At 39.2% G+C, this 22,907-nt stretch overlaps 1 protein-coding gene across 4 annotated transcripts in view; it reads right to left on the bottom strand.

Annotated features, from left to right (window-relative positions):
- The window catches only part of HIVEP2 (HIVEP zinc finger 2), a 201,608-nt gene that overhangs the window by 85,766 nt on the left and 92,935 nt on the right, over positions 1 to 22,907 (bottom strand). The window lies entirely within an intron of this gene.

Consider the following 22,907-nt stretch of genomic DNA (forward strand, 5'->3'; position numbering starts at 1 on the left):
TTTACTCTTCTAAGGACTCACAAATAGCTTAATTATTATTTATAAATAATATTAGTTTATTCCATTCACTTTGCCAGTAGAAGCACTTTTCCTGAAATTCAAACATTAAATTACTATCTCAGCTCTGAGAGAAAGTTTGAGAGAAAGCAAGCATTAACTCAACTAGAGAGAGCCTAAAATGAATGCTAGAGGGCTGAGCAGAAGAGTGAAACAGAAAATTGGACAGTTTCTAGCTACTCCCAAATTAGATCTTCCCAGGTTAGACTTAGTATGTTCAAACATACTAATATTTCAAAAAGTCTCTGAACATCAAACACAATCATATTCAAGTGAAAGTTCAAAAACTTATTCCGAAGCCATAAGCACGAGATTTTTTTATTGTGCAATTTGGAATTAGCCATGCACTGCCACTCCCCCAAACCCACTAACCACATTAACAACATTAATTGATAATCTCAGTATTAAAAAATAAAGGTTGAAACAGATGTTATCCACTAGTATTAGAAGGTAGTTGCTCCAGAAAAGAACAAAACAAAAGATGTTGCTAACAATACAGAAGACAAATAGCAGTAACTATACATACTAACTAGAAATCCACGTAGTCATGGGAAATATGTTTTCACTTTCAAGAAAACCTGTGTCTAGATTCTAGTCTTACTGCTATTCAAGAAACAATTATTTAGGAAACTCATTTGGACATGGTCTCAAAAGACTTCTTCATGAACAGAGATAAATAATCTTTATTCCAGGGTTCTTGCCATAAACGTGACGAGACAAATGTCAAATGGTTTGGTTATTTAAAATTATACTGAATCAACAAACACAATCACCTAAACAATGAACTGCAAAATGACTCAACACACACATTTTTCGCATTTGAATATCTAGAGCGGCAAAAATATTTCTGTACCTTTCCTAACATTTTATGCAAAAGTTACAAAGCCTCTCTCAAATAATATTTGGTAGCTAGCTTCATAATATCACTTCTCAATACTTCCCAGGATGGTTTCGTGCAGAAGCTAGCATAACTTTTCTTTCTGTTAGTCACTTTCCAAGAAAGAGGTAGGGCACTCCCTTCAAGATGCAGGACAAATTTCAAGATTCTTAAAAATCCTTTCTCATTGATTTCTCGGTGTACAATGTAAAACTGACTTACACAAAAGTCTTTTTCAGGCCGTGCGCGGTGGCTCACGCTTGTAATCCCAGCACTTTGGGAGGCCGAGGCGGGCGGATCACGAGGTCAGGAGATCGAGACCACGGTGAAACCCCGTCTCTACTAAAAATACCAAAAAATTAGCCGGGCGTGGTGGCGGGCGCCTGTAGTCCCAGCTACTTGGAGAGGCTGAGGCAGGAGAATGGCGTGAACCCGGGAGGCGGAGCTTGCAGTGAGCCGAGATCGCGCCACTGCACTCCAGCCTGGGTGATAGAGCGAGACTCCGTCTCAAAAAAAAAAAAAAAAAAAAAAAGTCTTTTTCAGCCCCTCTTCATTTTTAGGTAGGGTATTGTTTTCTAAAATTATGTAATTCTTGCCTCATAAGAGGTCTTACATTTCCTAAAGATAACCAGTTATTAAGCAATACGTTAAATGGTTTTTCACCTGCATGGCAGCAACTATGCCCTCGTTTCTAACTGGTTGTCTAAGTGGTCAGTGACTTCAAACTACTTAGGAATTTTTCAGTGTTCCCATAGAGTACCTAAAAGTGGTAGTAATGGGCACCTCATATCAAAGTTCAAAAGCACTAAGTACAAAATATATTAGTCACCCGTATGGATGATTCAGCTAAATGACTGCTACTGATTAGCCCAGAAGAAGCAGATCTGTTGCCTGTACAACAGGTAAGCCTCGCGTACAAACCACAATATAACATTTATTTAGAAATGTTCACTTCCTTAAAAATAACCACATATAATGAAAGGAAAATAAACACACGATAGTAAATGGCCTACAATCGCTACACCACACAGCAGTTCAACACCTCAAATAATTTTATAACCTGATGAAAGTCATTGAATCTAAACTTCCTTACTTTTAGTTTGTTTTTATTGCCTGCCTTACCAACCTGGGCAGGAGTTGGGGGTTGGGGGAGGGACTCTAGTGTTTTTTGGCTCTATCAGAAAATCTAAGTACATCTGACCTTTGTATTTCAGTTATATGTTACACGGTCTAAACAATGGAGCAATTTATCATTAGCTAATATTTGATCATGCTTGTCACCAATTGGTTTGTTTCAGTTATTTGCATGTAATAAATCAGATGTACACACAATGCTGGGCTTGAGTGACTTTCTCTAGCTGAGTGGTCTACTGGGAGTAGTACACAGGAACTATGCTCCCTGAGTTCACCAGGACACTCCCTGGGAGCACTTGAATTGACCATACTGTTGCAATACTGATCACAGTAAATGAGCTTTTTGAGGAGCCCTCTAGAGTAGCAACCACACTCTGGAGTAAGCCTGTGAATCATAATGTCTCTATAGACCTAAACAACTCTTAATAGTTATCAAACACTCTCCTTGGTGATTGACAATGAAACTGAAGCCCAGAAGGTCACTTGCACAAGGTCATGCAGCTAGAAGCAGTTTTCCTGACTACTATTCTACGTTTTCCCCTTTAAATCGTAGAGCCACTGTGCCTCTCATAGGCAAAAATTCAATCATGGCTAGCAGGAGTTTACTGAACATCAACTACGTTAAACTTGCTTATCAGCTTAGGATGGGAAGGAAAAGGGGAGAGTAATGAGTTCAGAGTGAGAGAGAACAGACCTCAAATACCACGGGCTCCAGAGTACCCCCTTCATCATGGTTACAATCAACTTGTCTCTTCACAAACCCAGTGGAGAAGTGGCCAATTAAAATAGGGAAATCAAGAATACCTTGACACAGTTATACGCCCAAGACATCTTAACTATTTTGCAGGGTTTCAAAGTGACACTTGAAAAGCCCTCCCCTTGTGGCTAATTAGTATAGCTATCCTTGTTTATTTATATGAATATTATTTTTCCTTGTAAACACTTAACAACATTGATGACATTTTTAACCAGAAAAACACCATTTATCCCATCACCCAAACACAATTCTTTTCATTTTTAAAAATTTTAATCTATTATTTGTCCCCATGTAAGCATATTTTCACAGAGATGTCCTCATAATGCACACATAATTGTGTATTCTGATTTTTTAATTTAACATTTCATAAGTATATTACTTCCATGAAATTCAGTTTTCATTTTTACTAGCCATGATATTCCATAAAGCTAACATAAAGTTATTTCCTTCATAATCCTTATATGTGGCAACATTTCAAATGTTCTCACTCATTTTCAGTACCACCAATACTGTTTTTTCTTAGAATATTATCAAAAATAGGATTATCAAATTGAAAGGCAAAAATATGTTTATAATGGACTTCATATTTATGGCCATATTGATTTCAAGAGATTGAAATTATCTACAAAGCCACCAGCAGTAGATGTGCATTCTACTTTCACCAAACTTCCTCACCATTGCATGTAATTAAAATTTCTTTTCAGAGGCTTATTTAATGTAATATGATATTTAAGGGTGTCATTTTTATTTTAATGGTGACCATAATTATTCTCTTATTTAAAAATTATTTTATTGTCTTTCACCTCTAATATAAAATGTATCTACTCATATAATTTGACTACCTTTAGGTAATAGTTCTTCTTGTGAACTTAAATGATGTTTTATGTAATACATATTAATTTTTTATACATTTTTTCTGTAAATTTGTTTTAACCACTTAATATATCTGGCATATATTTAGATCCATAGCATAAGGTATGTATTCAAATAGTTCTGACCAATTCCAAATTATCCATAATACTATTTACTAAGTTTTCCTTCCTCACACATCTTTCTATAAGCTTGCTTTACTATGTTGTATTATAATATGTCTATTTCTGGGCTCACCATTTAGTTACATCGATCTACATATTTAAAATGGAACTTTTGTTCAGACTGCCAGTATGATGTGACTGTCATTGTGTTAGGTCATTTTCATGTGCATAATCACATGAACTTAGTGTGTGTGTGTTAGTTTTAATTACTGTTGTTTCGTAGTATGTTCAAATCCATGGTAGAGCTAGATTCTACTCTTCATTTTCTTTTTTCAAATGTTCATCGATATTTTCTTTTCTGCACGAGTATATGTGGGAAATTTTCATCCATTTTTCCAGATCATATTATTTAATTAAGTGTACTGTTTGACCTCCATATTCAGTCATACTCAGAATATTCCCATTAGCAGTCTGATTAAAATTGAGTTGAATTATATATATATATGCATCTTTTCAACATTTTGTTGTCCCATGTTTAAAAAAATAGCATATTATTATGAATCTCTACATATACGACATTTTAACATTTATATTCAATAGACATTTATATTCTGCAAGTCTCCTGATTCTCTGTCTTTCCTCATTTCCATTTCACTTGCTTGGAAATACTTCATTCTTCATGTCCAGCAATTAAATTGTGTTAATTCCTCACAAGGTTCCCTAAATCACTTCCTTTACGTGCCGGAAAATGCTGATTAAATAGAAGATAAGTACTTAAAATCCTATCTTAAATAAAATATCTTCATTTCCTTGATCAAAATGAAATTAAAACTGCATGTAAACAATATCACCACCACAAAATAATATCCCATGTAACCATTCTATTCCTTAGAAGATTTACATGACAAAGCCCCGAGTTCCTTTAAAACACAGCTGAATGGCTTCGGTTAGCTAGAGCCCTCCTCCTTCCCTTCCGCCCACCATTGTCTCTTATTTCTGCTATCTGTGAAACAGTTTTGAGTTCAAAGATAGAGAAAAAGTGCAGAAATATAAATCACTTAAAATTATAAATAAAATATGTTAAACCTAAGATTGACTGAAAACAGTCTAAATTTTGTTGTGCATGTTAACTAAATCCACGTGCTATCTTCCTTGATTTCACGAAGCCAGGTACTCTCAAGGAATCTTATGGTTTACATAACCGATATGGCACATGAAGAATTCTAGACACTGTACTGAAAGGGAAGAGAAGGACAAAAAGAAAAAATGGGAAGGAAAAAAAAAGACCTGAACGTCTGTGTGCAGATAGGCAAATAAGAACTGAAACTGTTTGCCATCCACACTTTGAAAGTCACATTATGTGTCAAGTTTGTCAAGTTGAGTGAAAGAAGGAGTGATGTGCTTCTCCACTTTCCTGAAGAACCACGTAGAAAATGTGGCAAATATTTAATTTAAGCCTTGTTTCCTGAAAGACTGCAAGATGCCCACAAATTTTCTTTCCCAGAGTTCAAAATAGCAAGCTGAGTGGGTGTAAGCACTTTAAGTGAAAAAAAAAAAAGTAACTAAGGAAAAGGAAATCGTACTTTCTGCTTCTTAGTATAAGATTTTTTTTTAAAGGCCATTTAAAGAGATATTAGTGATTAGGATCTGATGGTTGTCTTGAATCAGAATACAAATACATTCCTGGTGACCTCAGACAGAGCCCCCTGGCCATATTTAAACATGATTCATTCTGTGTAAAGATGAAACTGACAACATCGTAGCTACAGTAAGAGCGAGCTGTTGTCTGCTACGACCAGATACCTAAATCAAAACAGGAAAACACTTGCACGAAGGGAAAGCTGAATGTCTACAGGGGCTCTACCCTTTCCCAAGAGAGGGACCTTCCTCAGCAGTGCTTTATAATATTTTCACATGTAGATGAGTCACCAGGGGAGCTTGTTAAAAATATGGGTTCTGATTCCGAAAGTCTACGTGGAACCCCAAAAGTTCCCAGGTGATAAGTTCGCTGGTCTACACTTTGAGAAGCAAGACTGTAGTCTGTAACAATAGTTTCCTAATAGCCAGACACCAGAAATCACAATCGACCAATTAAGAACACTTGCTAGGTACCTGTGCCAGTTGTTATAATAGAGTACATTACATGTGACCTGAGCTAATACAAAAAAAAAGTATGTTTTAAAATAATAAAAGCTAAATGTGTGAAAAAGCCTCTAAGGATAATAGGAGTTGAGAACAGGAAGAGTTCTGTAGGGACTAGAGTGGTCGCAAACGGCTTCATAGAGCAAGCTGGACGTGTGCAGCCCCAAGTTGAGGTAAGGGGTGGATGTGGAGAAAGAAAGAGCAGGCCACCACTAAGGGCAATTCTAGAAGGGAGAGCCTAGAGTTCCCACAAGAGAAAGCTACGGTGAGCCTGCTTTGTGGTTATAGATATTATCATTGGAAGCTTTTAATCAGAATTCACTTTGAACCAGGTGAAAGGAAACTCTGGCCTTGTTTAAAATGTGTCGGTTTGGAAATTATAATTCTATTCCAGGACAGGAAAGAATGGGTAGTTTTGCCTTAGTCTTATGCAAATTTTCTCCGTTGGCAGCAGCAATAGTGTTATGAATGACATTTTAGGTTTGAGCATGGGAGCACGAAATTACCATTTTTGTACATATATTTATGCATATGTATGCCTTTGGTTAACATATGTCTTTAATGATTAAGACTTTTAGAGCATTAGAACTATAACTTTTCACTACAATAGATTTAATAATCTGTTACTTCGAGTACTTGAATTTTACTTTTATTATAAAAATAATTGTTTTCTCCTGTAACATACTTTCGGATGGCACATACCCACACAACACCCTCAACTCCAGCAATATTCTTCCATTCTTCTCTTTTCTCCCACACTGGCTGACAATGGGAAGAAAACATATCCAGAAAAAGAATGAAATTATTAATGAATTGTACCTTATGTGTTTTTTTTAATCTTAAAGAGTTTTTCCTACCAACCCACAATATGTTGGGTATTGCACAATGGATTCAACAGAAAAGCAACCAAGGATTCCACAGGTCAATACAAACATAAACATTCAATCTCTAAACTTTTTTTTTTTTTAATGAAGATAATTGCAGAGGGATGAGCATACTTGCAAGCTGCAAGAGGGAAGTATTTGAAAGAGAAACCTAATATTTTAGCTCTCCTAAGTCAGGTCAGCAATCTCACTAAGTTCTATTCCCATCTTTTCGTCTTGGGAACTATGAAATTCGTCATCTTATTGTAAGCATGAAGAAATGGTATTTGGAAGACTTACAAATCTTATGTTTCATATTAATGTTAAATGCCATGACTATGGTTTAGCCACAGTTACTGTCCGAGGTATGTTTCTGTCCTACCAAACTTCACTATGCTTTCTGTTCTTAGTAAGGAAGTCAGAATTTAGGCAATGAATCATGGCAAAACTGCTATTTCAAAGCATCAAGGCTTGAATGTTACAAGATACCCGTATCACTGCGATTGGGCTGAACAAGATCCTAGTATTCAGGATTTACCAACAGAGTTACCTTCCCTCCCATCAATCCAATGCACACACACATGCAAACACTCACTAGTGACAAGAAAAAAAATATTAATATGAGAATGCTAAATTACTGCTACCTATGAATGGTTGCAAAAAAAACAATAAACAAAATGCAAACAGGCACACCCTAGTGAGACCATGAAGTGTGTCTTCTACAACTCTCTTCCCCTTTCTAGCCTGGTACTGTTCAGGTGTCCTGGCCTAACCTGGACATGCGGTCTTTGCAGGCTGCACGCTGCATCTACTGCAGAAAAGAGCTGATAAGATTTTTCATGCTAGTTTGTCAAAAATGTAATGTGTTCTCATTATGAAAAAATTTACATTAAGAAAACAACAAAAACAAACAAAAATCTTGGGACATCATGAAACTTAATACAAACAAATAACTGTTGGTGAAGAGACAGATTTGGGGGAGGGGTTTTGCAAGAAAAGAAGCAAGACTTCCTCCTCTGTGGTAAATATTAGTAATCCTATTAAGGCGCAGTGCAAGGTGTGTCATAGACACTAGAAGCAGATATGGTTTACTTCCAGTTCTCTGAGGTGATTCTTATTGGAATTGAAGTGGCTCTTCTGAAAACAATTAATCAACAATAAGTTCTCTCTCCCTCCCTCTCTCTCTTTCTCTCTTCAAAGTGTGTGTGTGTATATATATGTATGTCTTTTGACTAATTATTAGGCGTAGTCCCATTTTTTCCTCCTTGGTACCTATCACTATAATCATCTGTGTTTATGTGTCACCTGCTTTTAGAATTACACATGGATATTACCAGAAGTTACAGTGTTAAATTTGCAACAGCACAGACTTCTAACTACAAGCCTGGGACCACGGTGGAAACAAAGGTTCAGTTAAGGAAGATTTCCCGAGCCAGAATTGATGTCCTCACTAACCAGGCTGCCAGGCTTAGATCAAATGAAGGTCGATGCAATGTCCCCAGAGGAAGCTGTTCAACTCGCCGGGTCGGTTCCCCAGAGCCCTGCCAAGGAGGCTTTTCAGATTGACAGCATCCTGGCAGAGCTGCTGTCTTCCCCAGGCAGAGAGGCCCTCCCCCAGACAACAAGCTGGGTGCAAACTCGTCTTCCGCAGACACCAAAAGAGAGCACAGCAAAGCTAAGCGGCTGGGGACAGCCACTTGTGGCTGAGACAAAGGCAGTCTCCCCCTGCCGCAGTACGATCACTAGGACTGTCAGGCTGTCGAAATGTATATTGCAGACAGGACATCCCTCCTGGCATCCAGCGTGAGCGAAGTCCAGGCCACGGCAACAACAGCCTGGCCTGAGGACAGCCTGCACCACACATCAAAGCCAGAGGCCCTGGGAGGCTGGCCAGCCGCCAAAGACGCCTGAGAGCGGCAGGGGAGTGTGTTGCCTTAGGACAATAGCAAACTGGGACGTGGTAGAGTCTGTAAATTCCAAGCACTGGGGAGGTCTTCTCAGAGATTTTACCCTCTACTGTCAGGGCTGTGATTTAATTTCCTTTGAAGAAAAAAAAAAGAAAAAAGAAAAGAATATACATTCTCAAACCTTCTGTCTGCAAAGGCAGACACCACAATGCAAGCTTAATGCACTCTGGTCCTTCCCGGCCAGCGGCCACTGTCTAACACAATACAGCTAAGTGCGATGTGACATTCTCCCGGTCCCCTTAATAGGGCATTAAGTCTAAGGAGTAATTAAGATCATGTAAATGCAAACATCATTGTTCCATTGCTACTATCCTCCCAGATATTTCCCATCAATTCTGTTTAATTAGAATAGCACCACACGTTAATTATAACCTGACAGTTTCATTGATTTCACAGGGCACATCATACAGTCTCATTTTAGGTACCAAGGACTTAAGGTGAAGGATGAACCTCTCAGTTACAAAGATGACTCAGCCTCTCGGACTGATGAGGTTCTGGTTCTTCTACCACGAGAGGTTTACCCACTTGCTCAACAGAAATAGTTCAGGAATCATCTTATGTCCTCACTTATTTCACAGCGTTTTGCAAAACAACACACCAAAAACTAAGGAAAAAAAACAACAATCTGTAAGAGTGTAAAAGAAATATCCATCTCCCTCTGTTCTGTGGTCTTAATCTGCAATTCTTAAGGACCAGGATAAGGTGCTGTGAAGGCTACGCAGGTAAAGCTGGCACCAAACAGAAATATGGTGCACTTCTGCCCCTGAAGCGACTGGCCCCGCTTTGAGAAGCCATGCTGCAAACATGCTCATTAGAACAGAGAGGACTGGTCAGTTTTCCTTTCAGAGGAAATGAATATGAGTTGAGGTCACTCAACTCTAATCCACCCGGTACCTCAGGGTTATACTCCCAGCAGCACATGCTCCATTAAGCCAGCAGTTTGTCATAGCCCAGCGTGTCATCCATAACGGCATGTTGGGGGTGGAATCACTTCCAACTCCTCGTTAATCTGGTGCGGGGAATGCCAAGGTACAGAGTTTTACTTGATTGCATAAAACATAGAGCTATTTTCAGCTTCCAAATCATCTTTCTGGCTCTTTCACCAGTCCTAAAGCCATATTACAACCCTTTAAAAACATCTTTTCTATTCGGTTTTCCCTTATTTTAACATAAGTAAACACTTAAAGTAATCCCACTAAGTCTCCGAAATACGAAGCCATGAAATGTTAGAAAAAAAAAGGCGAAAAAGAGTTTAAGAGTTTCACACATATTTGCGATTTAAAATGGTCACTGCTGCTATGGTAGTGGGCCTTGAGTTATCTCCAAACTCCTTATAAAAACCCTGGGCAATTAACACTTAGCAGGACTTCGGTGCCTGATGACAAAATCAATTTTGTTACAGTCACACTTCCAAAAATGACTTTGAAGAGTAACAATAAATAGTGAAAATTAAACAACTGCTAACTGATATAGGAAGAACTTCAGCTATTTCTGTAATAATTCCACTGGGATTTGTGCTGAACATTATAAAAACAGGATGTTTTGTTTGTTGTTCTTCATAAAAGACTACCGAACCAGTATAAGACTCCAAAATATATCAAGACTACAAATCTATGTGAAGTCTACTAATATTAAAAAAAAGCTTAGTGGAATTTTTATTCATGTATTTAACATTTTTGCTCAATGTAAGATGACCTCAGGAAACATGTTTCTTATTTTTATGAAAGCCAAAAGGAAACACAGTTATATAACATAATTCTGCAATGGTTCAGCATCACAGTGCAGAGAACTTAATCCTAAATACAAGACTGTCACAAATCAGTCTTCACTGCTAAGACTTCTTATATTTAATATTAACAAAGGATTATCCCATGGTAACCAGATACCTGTTCCATTTAGTTAGAGGCTAATCCTAACAACATAGGGATTCCAATAACAAACTTTTTCTAATGTTAACGTCAATGAACTGTGATGAAGCTACTGCACCAAGAATGAACTTAATATTAGTGGATTTAGAGATAACTTTAAGTGGGTATGATTAGCACACAAATACAGTCTTATCTATGGATGTGGGGTGGGGGAAGGTATCACTTCTGCAAATGAAATCATTATTTTTTACTGCTTAAGTAAACGAAAGCATTCATATCCTCTTTTCCTGACACACATAGCTGTATTTGGAAGTGTAGAAGAAATAGGGAGGAAGTATGTTTAGGAAAGAATTGCACCTGAATATTTTCCTAAAGGCTGGGCATGGTAGCTCACATCTGTAATCTCAGCACTTTGAGAAGCCAAGGTGGGAAGATTGTCTGAGCCCAGGAGTTCAAGACCAGCCTGAGCAACATAGTGAGACACTGTCTCTAAAAAATAAAAATTAAAAAAAATTCAACTGGGGCATGGTGCACCTGCAGTCCTAGCTACTCAGGTGGCTGAGGTGGGAGGATTGCTTGCATCCGGGAAGTTAAGATTGCAGTGAGCTGTGATTGTGCCACTGCACTCCAGCCTGGGCAACAGATCCAGATGCTGTCTCAAAAAAAAAAAAAAAATCTGAAACAAATAGTTGGGCTCTGCTCTGTCCATTCTGATGCTTTTGAAATAGCTAGAAAAGTCACCCAAATAACTGCTGCTGCCATTCCATGAACTGATCTTTATTTAAATCAAGTGAAAGCACCAGTTCAACCCCAAGTCTATGAAAGGAACTAGAGGCTTCTCTTCACTTCTGAGGTCCCAGAGGCTACATCTAATCACTAAGACTGATCATTTTATTTTCTATAACACTCTAAAAAGTATCTTTTTAATATCTAACCACTTATACACTTTTCTACCTGGTGAAATATATTTTTTCCTATTTCAATATCTATAATTTGCTATTTATGTCATCTGTTAACCTATTCAACAATCATTTACCATGCACCTATCACACACCAGGCACTGGGCTGTATGCAAAGGTACACAAATGTGTTTTATGATCTTAAAGAATACCGGGCTTGGAGGAAGTATGAAAAGTGCTGTAGTACAAATTACCATAGAGTCCACAGGAAAGAGAAGAGTAGTTATTAAGGGAAGCTCTGACAGTGGAGACACTTGCAGTGGATCTTCAGTAATCAGTAGACATTTGTGAGGTGGAAAAGAGGAAAACCAAGTTGAGAGGAAATATATCCGGTTTTAGAGTGAGCTAAGTTTGAGGTGCCTTAGAAACAACTGGATAGAAATGTCCAAGTAGACATTTGGATACATAGATGTAGAATCCATGGGAATATGTGAACTGAAAAACTAGTATGGAAGACTATTAGCATCATTAGCAGCTAGAGTGACTCTTTATTTATTCATTTATTTTTTTGAGACAGGGTCTTGCTCTATCACCCAGGCTGCAGTGCAGTGGCACGATCAAGGCTCATTGCAGCCTTGACCTCCCAGACTTAAGCCATCCTCCCACCTCAGCCTCCTGAGCAGCTGGGACCACAGGTGTGTGCTGCCACACCTGGCTAATGTTTTTGTATTTTTTTTGTAGAGACAGGGTTTCACTATGTTGCCCAGGCTGGTCTCAAACTCCTGGGCTCAAGTCATCTGCTTGCCTTGGCCTCCCAAAATGCTGGGATTACGGGTATGAGCCACCGCGCCTGGCCTAGAGTGGGCCAGGGCTTCTGTAAAACAGTCTGAAAAGCTACAAGAGTGGCTTAAGGGTTGAACTTCGGGAAAAGCCTCAAAGACTAGGAAGTGTGCAAAGGGGCTGAGAACAGAAACAGGCCTACTAGGCCATAGTATCACAGAACCAAGTGGCGAAAAAATTAAATGATAAACAGAGTCAGACACAAATCAGGTCAAATAAGTCAAAGACCCAAAAGATGTCACTGAATTTCAAAATTAAGAGGTTATAAATGTTCCTTGTGAAAGCAGGTGGTCGAAACTGTGAAGCAGTCGAGACAGGTAAAGTAGTAGCTAGAAAAGCCATCAGGATTATTGGTTTTATTGTTTGCTTGTTTTCAAGATGGAAGGGATTGGAGCATATTTAAATTTTTCTAGTTGAGAGACCTTTAACAGCTATGGCCCTGAAAAAAAATACAATGTCCTAACAATATTTTACTGGATTAAATTTTGGCCACAGTGGAGAGATAATTATGACTTGATTGTGTTAATATAAAAGTTCAAATTCTTAGCAATTGACTACTCATGATGATGTAATGATTTGGGGAGTCTTTAATTGAAGGAATATGCTGTTCTTCTGTTGAATAAATCGATAAGGAATCGCATAACACTGTGGGGAAATCTTGAAAATGAAACTACTAAAAGGTAAACTTTGACCATATAATTTTCAAGCCGAACAAAGCTTTAGGGATCATGCACTTAAATCCCTTATTGTGAAACAGATTTAAAATCAATGCAATAATAACAACTTCCACTGAAAAATATCAAAACTAAGTTTAAATTGTGCAAGAAAGAAAATGATTATGACAAAGAGGCTGCCCAAGCTACTCTTGTTTGAGAAACTTTTAAACATTTTATTCAGACATCTAGATGGGAGGGAATTCCTAAGCTTGACAATTACAAGTTACCAGTAAGTCCACCGAGACAATTTCTGAGGAAGCACCCTGAAAGAATTCACTGACTGCTCATGCTCCTAGCATATAATGACTAATTCATCCTGCTCCATCTGGGGTCATACCTCACCGTGGTTCTCACCCTGAACACTGTCGCAGGACAAGAAAACAGTCACTTTGAAAATAGTAAGCAAGAAACCCAACTGAAAAATGTTAGTTTTACAGTCTGGTGGTTTGTGTTGTATGATCATAATGGAAAACCCAGTTTTATTCAAGTGATGAAAAATTCAGGAAAAAAAGGTATTTCTTTATAACTTAGGAAATGACTTCTATAAGGTTAGTTTCTGGGAAATATACAAATAATAGAAGCACTTTCATATTCTTTCATAAGTTGAATTTAGAGTTTTCCAACTCCCTTAAGAGGTGAGAAGGAAAAGCAACAACAAGAGGAAGCAACTGTAGCCAGCATGGAATCAATAAGGCCTAGTAATAGGATTTGGCTTGTAGCCAAGAGTGGGGTCCACCTGCTTTCACTGTGATAAGACTCAGGGTTGAGGCTCTTTTATATATAGACACACACATACACCCCAAGCATGATTTAATTTATCTATAAGATGTAGCAAATAGTTTTGGCAAACTAGACTCTTTAGGCTACTATGATCCACAAAGAGGAATGTTAAAAGTTTGGGCTGACTACTGAAAACCTTAAGGAAATGAAAGATCTAGAAATGGTAATGGAGTTTGAAACAATCATCACAGAGAAAAATAAAAATAAGCAACATTTACTGAGTATTTTCCCATTTAATCTTTTATGAGGCAGGTACAATTATTACCCTAGCTTACAGAGGGCTTGAGGCCCCGAAAGGCTCAGGAACTTGTCTACAGACTCACTGTAAGTGCTGGAGAGAGTTTTTTAATCCTTTAAGCCTGAGTCTGAACCATCCCTCTCGAAAATAGACACAGTGGCAATGTAAAAAGATTCATGGGTTGAAGAAATCTAAATATCCTGCCATGACTGGCACTCAATTTTCAGTTCTAGTCATAATGATTCTGATCTGACAAAAGGATCACCATGCCAAAAGAATGTTTAATGTATTGAACCATTCCTGATTACTCACTATTTGAGCTGGTATGACAGAACCTCACGGTGGAAGTTTCAGTGGGGTCCACTCATGTCTTTATACAACAATGATACACTGCTTTCACACTTAGAACGAAGGTCATTGCTTTAAATTTGGCAACAAAATCAAAGTCTTTCTTATCCAGCTCAAGAGTATTATTTTACCCAGATCGTTGTCCTAATTTACTTTGGCAATAAAAAGTGTATATTACTATAAAGTAAGGCTAAAATTGATGGGTTTGGGAGACTTTACATACCATGTTCCACTAGGTTAATTTTGGAGGGCATGCCGTGCTTTCTATCTTTAAAAAGTATAGTCTATTTCTTCCTTCTTAAAGCCACAGATTTCCCACCAAACTTAAAACTTCAGTACATTATATTATTTCAAATTTTGTTTTAACTTTATTATTGGGAAATGACTTTATTTAATCTTTCTATCAAGAAGTAGCATTTTGCTTTTTTTAATAAAATGCTCATAATAAACTCTTTTTTCTCTCATTTATTCAATTATTTATTCAACAAACAATTGTGCATTCCCATAAGCCATTATTCTTGTCTTCATGGAGCTCAGGGGCTAGTGAAGGTCAGACATTGAAAATAGATTGTTACTGTGTAGACCCCATAACAAAAGGTATGCTGTATAATCAATTACATAACAATATTTGAGAAAGGCAGCACTCTTCTAAATTCTTTAAAACTTGGGAGCTAAGTATCCCTCCTATCATGATCTGAAATATAGAGTAATTCTTAAATCCACCACAGATATACTTTATTTCAACAACTCCCAGATGTCTCAGGACACCCTGAACCCAGTTTCAAAACTCATCAGCATGGATGTTTTAGAGACTTCTCCAAAGAAGTCACTGGCCCACCACTATCACATTCTAGCTTAGGTAGACTTAATACTCAATCTAATGAATCAATTTGTGCAGTTTGACAAATTTAGAGTAACAGGGGAAAAATACATAAGATACTCAGAACTGGAAAACCCTCTAAGTCTGTGTTGTATCTTTCCTAGTCTGAAATGATAAACATTCCTTTGAAAAATTTGATATAAATATTTGTCATTTGATGCAGAAAGTGAAGTATTTTTGTGCTTATCTTTTAATTACTCTAAACTCCTCTTAGTTTAATTGCATACTTGTACAACATATACCTCTTTTCTTACTTTTTCTAGAACCTGCTAAGATTCCAGTTATTTTCTTATTGACTTCCTTCAATTGGTAGCTAGATCCATAGATTATGGTATTTTTCTTTTCCTCTCTTGGCAGACTAAGTTCATTTGGCACAGATTTGTACACAAGATCATGTCCAAAAGGAATCCAAGGAAATTACCAGATATCTATTTTTTTTTCCACATCAGAGAAGCAAACCCTAGCTAATCCAGCTTGTCTGCCCTCTGAGCCTGGGGCTTAGTGTGAGCAGTTACACTCCCAGTAGAGGGGGGACTCTAAGCTGGCTACCCAGAGGGTCTCCCTGTGGTTTCGGTAAGAACTCACTTGTAACAGGTGCTAGCACCTGTTCTTCCGGCTCCCAGAATAGTTCCTACTTAAAATGAATCATATTCTAACAGTTCACTTTTAAGCTTACTATTTGAAATTTGGAATGTGTTTCCCTCTAGAACCAGTGTCATAAATACTGGTTGGCATGCAAGACCACCCTTCAAAAGCCTGTATAACCTGATTTAGAATTCGCCTAAGGCAATGTAATAAGAGCAACATAGAACCTACCCGCCTTAGATGACATAGCTTCTTGTCAAATAGTCACACTGAGAAATTGAGTCAATAGGATATGAAACTGCCTTTTCCTACAAAGACCACAAAAGTCTAGGTGAACCTCTGAGAGGTAAATAACAAAGTAAGACTAGCAAGACACAGATGGGCCAGGGGCATCAGTAGGAAGAATCTCAGTGGCTCTTGTCTTTTGTCAGGGCAGCAGTGGTGGTCCAGGCATTGGTAGCAACAGAGATGGCAGAAGAATGGAAAAGAAAAGAGGGCAGGGAAAATAAGTGAATCAGAAGCTAGAGCAGCCTTTGAAAAGGGAGTGTCCTAGAATTGAGGGCAAGAGAATTGAGAAAGAGAAGGGAATTCCTACCACAAGGCAACCGGGGAATTCCCTGGTTGGGGTTGCCATTCACTCTGTCACTGACTGGGAATATTCACTGTTTAGTCACATAATGTTCTCAGTCTTTGTTTCTTACTCTGGTTTCTTAAATTCAAGCTCCGTGTTGTTCATAAAAACCCACTTCAGGCTGGTGGCTGTGCAATCCCCCTCAGATTTATTGTTAGCCTGTGGTGGTTCTCAATTAGGGTGATTCTGCCCCCTTAAGAGACACTAGGCAATGTCTGGGAGTTCTTTCTGGTTGCCAAGACTGGGAGTGGGAAGGGGTATGCTATTGTACCCTGGTGGGTAGAGGCCAGGGATGCTGGTAAGTATTCTACAATGCACAGGATAGTCACCCACAACAAAGACTTATCTGGCCCCAAATGCCTAACCATGCTGGAGTTAAGAAAACTGGTAACATTGTAACTCTGCTGCAATAACTTTTTGGTACATGTTACTGTGCTCTTGATGTTTAAGCAAGTGATTATAACAAAAATCCTTTAGACTAACTGTATTACTCAAACTTCATCGTGAAGATCGTGCTCAACCAAGAGAAATTCTACAAAAAAACCCATAGTATTCTTCAGAATTACCAAGTGTGACATTTGTCTTTTAATTGAAGATGTCCAATCAAGACAGCCGAACTTTAGGAGGCTGGCAGAAAGGGCACGGGATGAACTTGGTATCACCTGAATGTAACTGAAGTTTTCCAGGGAAGGGACTGCACAAACTCCTCTGTGAATGTGAACCCTGCCACCAATGCCACATCCTGCTTCTTAAGCTTTTCCATAAACAGCAGCTGTATTCTTCCCCAAGCATCAAATGACAACCCAGGACATGCACACGTTCCTGAAATGCTCACAGCCACCCAGTATTAAAGCAATAATCTCCCCCAGGGAAAAGTCCTACTGGGCCGGATGTAGGAAAAAGAATGAAAGCAGGCACAGCTTTCAGGTCCACTCCACCACAAATGACTCCATGACCCGGGCAAAGAACGTTAAGTAACTTCTTTCTGGCCCTTTTTTTCCTCAACTAAAAACAGAAAAAGTTTGGCTTAGTCATCTCTAACTTTACTTTCAGTTCTCACCGCCATGCTGGTTTTCTTCCCAAAAGGTAAAGAGAAGGGAATCAGCTCCAAAGAAAGTAGGTAAGAGGGAGCTTATGAAACCCACTTCATTAAGGGTCCCAGTCACATGGAGTGTCTGTGGGCTACAACGGATGAACCACCCACGTGGTAAGTTCACCCACAAGAGCAACTTTTTTGAACACAGGCGAAAGCTGGCCCCAAGCTTGATAGGCGAAGTCTCCATTGAGCTCCAGGCCACATGAGAAATGCTGACTGTGAGGATGAAGGACCAATCTCTATGTGTGCACAGCAGGGAAAGGACTAATCATTCCACACTGGCCTCTTCCGCCACAACCTTCTGTACAAATAATCATCATCCCCAGAGCACCATCTTCTCATTAGGAAGGACAGAAAAAGAAGAGTACAGTGTGTTTTAAACTGTCTTTGTGTTATAATAAAAATCACAAACAAAAACAAAATGGGCACAAACAGTATGAATTTGAGGAGCCTTTAATTTTAATGGGCAAATACTTAATGTATTTATAACCACGTAGTAGAAACCCATTCTACCCAGATTAGTCCTGGGGGGAACCTCTCAACTAAACTGAATTATCTACTGAGATAGGTTTTGTTCATGGATCTACAATAAGAAAGGAATCTGTTTTCCTGAGTCTCCCCACTGAGTTTTTTATGCTGTGCTTCTGTTCATATGCTTAAGTGAGCCATTTAAAAGGAAGAGTGTCAAAGTTAGACTCAGGCTTTACCGGTATGAAAGTGTAAAATTATATTTGTATCCACAGATTTCCAAAAATCTCAGTATGCAAACTTATTAAAAATACACTATGGTGGAGGCATATATAAGAAGTGAAAGTAATAAATCCATTTCTTATTACTGCCATTTCAACATTATCACAACCTCACAGGGCTATGTTTTCCCAACTGAAACACCAGGATGTTAATGTGTATGAAATCTGAGACCTTCTGATAAATTATGCTTGTTTGCTGCTTTTGTTGTTTTTTGGTTTGTTTTTAGTAAAAGCTGGCACTTTATAAAATATCTGTCTTCAGTTATTTGACAACACTTGACAACCATTATCTCATTACTTTTTACCACATCCTGGTAAGGGGGAAATGGCAAGTAACTGCATTGCTTTTCACTAAAAAACAGACAGCAAGGGGTTAAAAAAAAAAAAAAGGAGAATTTATGTCTCCCAGTTCCACCTACTGCACCACTTTAATATCCAGGATTCTCCCCAAGCCATTCCCAGAGAAAAAAGTGAAAAGAATCTCCTTTGACTTGCTTGGGTCACTGCCCCCAAGATACTGAAGACTCAAAGATACTGAAGACTTCAATGTACAGTACATTGGTGGTGAAACTAAAAGGCATATGCAAGGAGTTGACTCCCCTCTCACTGCAAATAATTCCAACATGACCGATGTGCTACAGAAATCAATAGCAGTAATGACTACCTTTTTTGGAACTGCCTCAGCAGTCAGCTGGAGGGGGGGCCTTGCTAAGCCCAGGCACACTGCCTGGATCAAGCACTGAAAACAAGCTTCACAAAAGAGAAGCGTGAGTAATTTACTTATTAAAGAGATAACTGTAAAGTCTGATACAAACAGACAAGCGTAAAGCCTTCAATGCACAAACCAAATGCTTGGCTTGGAGACCATAAAATGCAATCAGCAATGAAATCTAGGTTATATTATTCAACTTTCAAAAGTCTAATGCCCCTTTTTATCCTTAGAAAGATGACACAAAGAAATGACCTGTGAGGGAGACTTCTGGTTAGCAGGGGCTCCCCAAAGACACTGAGCCCACAGCAGGAAGTGGAGGGGAAACCTCAGTGACTGGTCTGAGACCAACCTGGTCTTCCGTGTAAGGTACAATGCAGATAAAGGGGATTACTGTACTTCAAGTGGGTTCTGAAGCATTCTACATTACTCGAAAGGACAAAAAACTAGTCAGGTGTTGCCCAAATGGTCTCCTCTGTGATCATTTTTCTCATGTTGTTCAGAAATGTAGTGGTGATAGTGCATTTGTGAGACTCTGTGGCCAGGAAACAACATCCCTGTAACCCCAATTTTAAAATCCAGACTTCACTGTCACCAACCAGCAAATGCCAAAAATAAAAAGGTAAAAACATCTAAAACACTGTTAGAAAGTGAAGCCTGAGTTCATGAGCAAATTAGAAAAAAAAATGTCATTTGCCATCAGATATTGTCTGTCAACTTAAAAAAAAATCGAAATAAAAAGAGAATTCAAACAGTTCTTCTACAATAAGCTATTGTATAGCCCCTAGATCTAAGTCATTCACAACTCCCGGAAATAACTGCATATTCGCCAAATGCTCTTATTTTGTATGTTCTCACGGGGTTTCAGGACTTGTGCAAATTGTTTTCCAAGCACCATCCGGCCATAATGACCAGGTTAGAACGATAATTATGCCTGCCTGTCTATAGGTTTGTCAGCTAAAGAAATCCACAGACGGCTGCATCATGAGCAGAATTCTACTTCGGGTGCAGCTGCGCTGACCACACTGCATTAGAAAAACAACCCTCTTTGCAATAACCAGTTCTGGGCATCACTGGTTAAAAAAGACTAGTTTCCTGTTTTTCTCAAAAACTTCAGAGTGTGGGTATTGCTATTTTTTACCCCACCCACACATTTTTCTTTTTAATTGTTGAAGATTAGGTGCTGTAAACACCTAATCATGAGCATTTTTTTATATTAAAACTCCAGGTTTAATTTTAGGTCGGATTTGTTCTTTCCACATGGGGACTCCCCTTTGTTAAGACTTGTGTAGCTTCTCCCGCGGGAGGGGGGAAGCCATGGGGCTGTGGGCTGCTGTCTAGGAGGGGCTGGGGTCGGGTCTTGGGTCTGGGAACTTATCCATGGCCCAGTGTTGCCCCAGGCAGCTGTCCCCCACCATTGGCTTCCTGTGGCCCAGCTATGCATGGTCCCCGGCAGGGATGCTGCAGCTGACCTAGGGCGACAGGTGGTTGGGGGAAGAGAGGCTGTTCCCCCTAAAAGAGTATCTCAGCCCAGGCTTGGGAAACAGCCCTTACTGATGAAGGCTGGGGGACTAACAGTGACATAAAGCATCAAGATCCCAGGCATATCACCTTATTTCTGTTTATACTATGCCATTTCTCTTCCTCACTTTGACATGTTATTTCCTTTCTTTCAAGTGGAGTTTGAAGTATATGAAGGCAGTGCACACTGTAGCAGGGCTGCTCCTGGTGCCTGACCCCCGCACTTCACTCTGGTCCCTCTGCAAATGTCACCTCCTTGCAGATCCCCCCTCTCCCCTACCTAATTAACACACAGGCATGAGTGCTGGGCAGGATGATAAATATCTGTCTCCCACACTGAATAGAAGCTCTCAAAGGAGGCAGCACTGCTCTGTTCACTCCTATAGCCCCAGTACCCTAAATAGTGCCTGGAAAATAACAAGTGTTTGATTAATATTTCTTGAGAATAAATGCCCCCCTCCCTTATCTGCTTCATCTTTTATCACACCTCCTCTCACCTGCCCTCTTATTTTTTTATTTTTTAATTAGTTAATTTTTTTTTTTGAGATGGAGTTTCACTCTCGTTTTCCAGGCTGGAGTGCAATGACACGATCTCGGCTCACTGCAACCTCTGCCTCCCAGGTTCAAGCGATTCTCCTGCCTCAGCCTCCCAAGTAGCTGGGATTACAGGTGCCCACCACTACGCCCGGCTGATTTTTTTGTACTTTTAGTAGAGAAGGGGTTTCACCATGTTGGCCAGGCTGGTCTCAAACTCCTGACCTACAGTGATCCACCCACTTTGGCCTCCCAAAGTGCTGGGATTACAGGCGTGAGCCACCCTGCCCAGCCCTCTCACCTGCTCTCTTGGGCCCACCTCTCTGGAAACCCTCATTTACTGTACTGCAGTTTGTTTACATATGCCTTTTTTATAAACCATAAACTCATGGAGCTTGAGGACTGGGCTCAGCACACCTGGCACATAACAAGTGCTCAATAAACATTTGCTGGGTGTTATTAAATGAATCATTTGAGATTAGCCACTTTGAAGCCAAGAACTATGTAGATACTGTAGAAACACATTCTGTCTCTAATTTTTTTAACCAATACTATAACTTTTGATTCCTACAAGAAAAGTCTGAGGCATTTCCTCAGCCAACAGTAAATGCTTAAAGGCAAAGCAATAAGACTTAATCTGGGAGGATCACTTGAGCCCAGGAGTTCAAGACCAGCCTGGGCAACAAAAAATTAAAAAATGTGTGATGGCACATGCCTAGTCTATTCGGGAGGCTGAGATGGGAGGATCACTTCAGCCCAGGAGGCCGGGGCTGTGGTGAGCTATGATCCTGCCACTGCACTCCAGCCTGGGCAACAGAGCAAGACCCAGTCTCAAAAAAAAAAGAAAAAAAAAGAAAAGAATCCACGTAAGCTTGTCGAAACAAAGACTAGAGAAATGAAAACTTAAAAGAAAATGATAAATGAGGCAGGACGCGGTGGCTCATGTCAGTAATCCCAGCACTTTAGGAGGCCAAGGCGGGCGGATCACCTGAGGTCAGGAGTTCGAGACCAGCCTGGCCAACATGGCGAAACACTGTCTCTACTAAAAATAAATAAATTAGCCAGGCATGGTGGTGCACACCTTTAATCCTAGCTACTTGGGAGGCTGAGGCAAGAGAATCATTTGAACCTGGGAGGCAGATGTTGCAGTGAGCCAAGATCACACCATTGCACTCCAGTCTGAGCAATAAGAGTGAAACTCCGTCTCAAAAAAAAAAAAGAAAGAAAAAGAAAGAAAAGAAAAGAAAGGAAAATGATAAATGAAGTGTTTATCGCTGTACTGCTATGCAAGAAGTTGAGGTAATATCCTTTGAAAGTTCCTGAAAGAAAGAATTCTAAGCAAAATCAAAACCTTCATTTTTGTTAAAGTTCACAGTAGGGAAAGTGTTAAATCTTTTTTTCTCCTGTAAGTTCTCCTTTTAAAGGAAAGGCAGAAATTCAGCAAAGATCTCTATCCCCTCAGACCTCCAACATTTTTCTGAACTGTAAAAAAAGATTAAAAAACCCAGCCACAATCACCCTTGTATGTTATGTACATGTATTGACTTCATATCGCTCCCACTCATGTTAAGAAGAACCCAGGTGACAAAAACTTAAATGAACTCCTGATGAGAGGAAAATATATGTATATTTTATCATCTGTTTCAAGAATTTAAAAAAAATTATTAATATGTACATTCATACTATAAAGCTCTACGACAGTGGTCCCCAACCTTTTGGGCACCAGGGACTGGTTTCGTGGC

The sequence above is a fragment of the Hylobates moloch genome, unplaced genomic scaffold (genome assembly GCF_009828535.3).
Source record: "Hylobates moloch isolate HMO894 unplaced genomic scaffold, HMol_V3 SCAFFOLD_2, whole genome shotgun sequence".
Taxonomy (NCBI): domain Eukaryota; kingdom Metazoa; phylum Chordata; class Mammalia; order Primates; family Hylobatidae; genus Hylobates; species Hylobates moloch.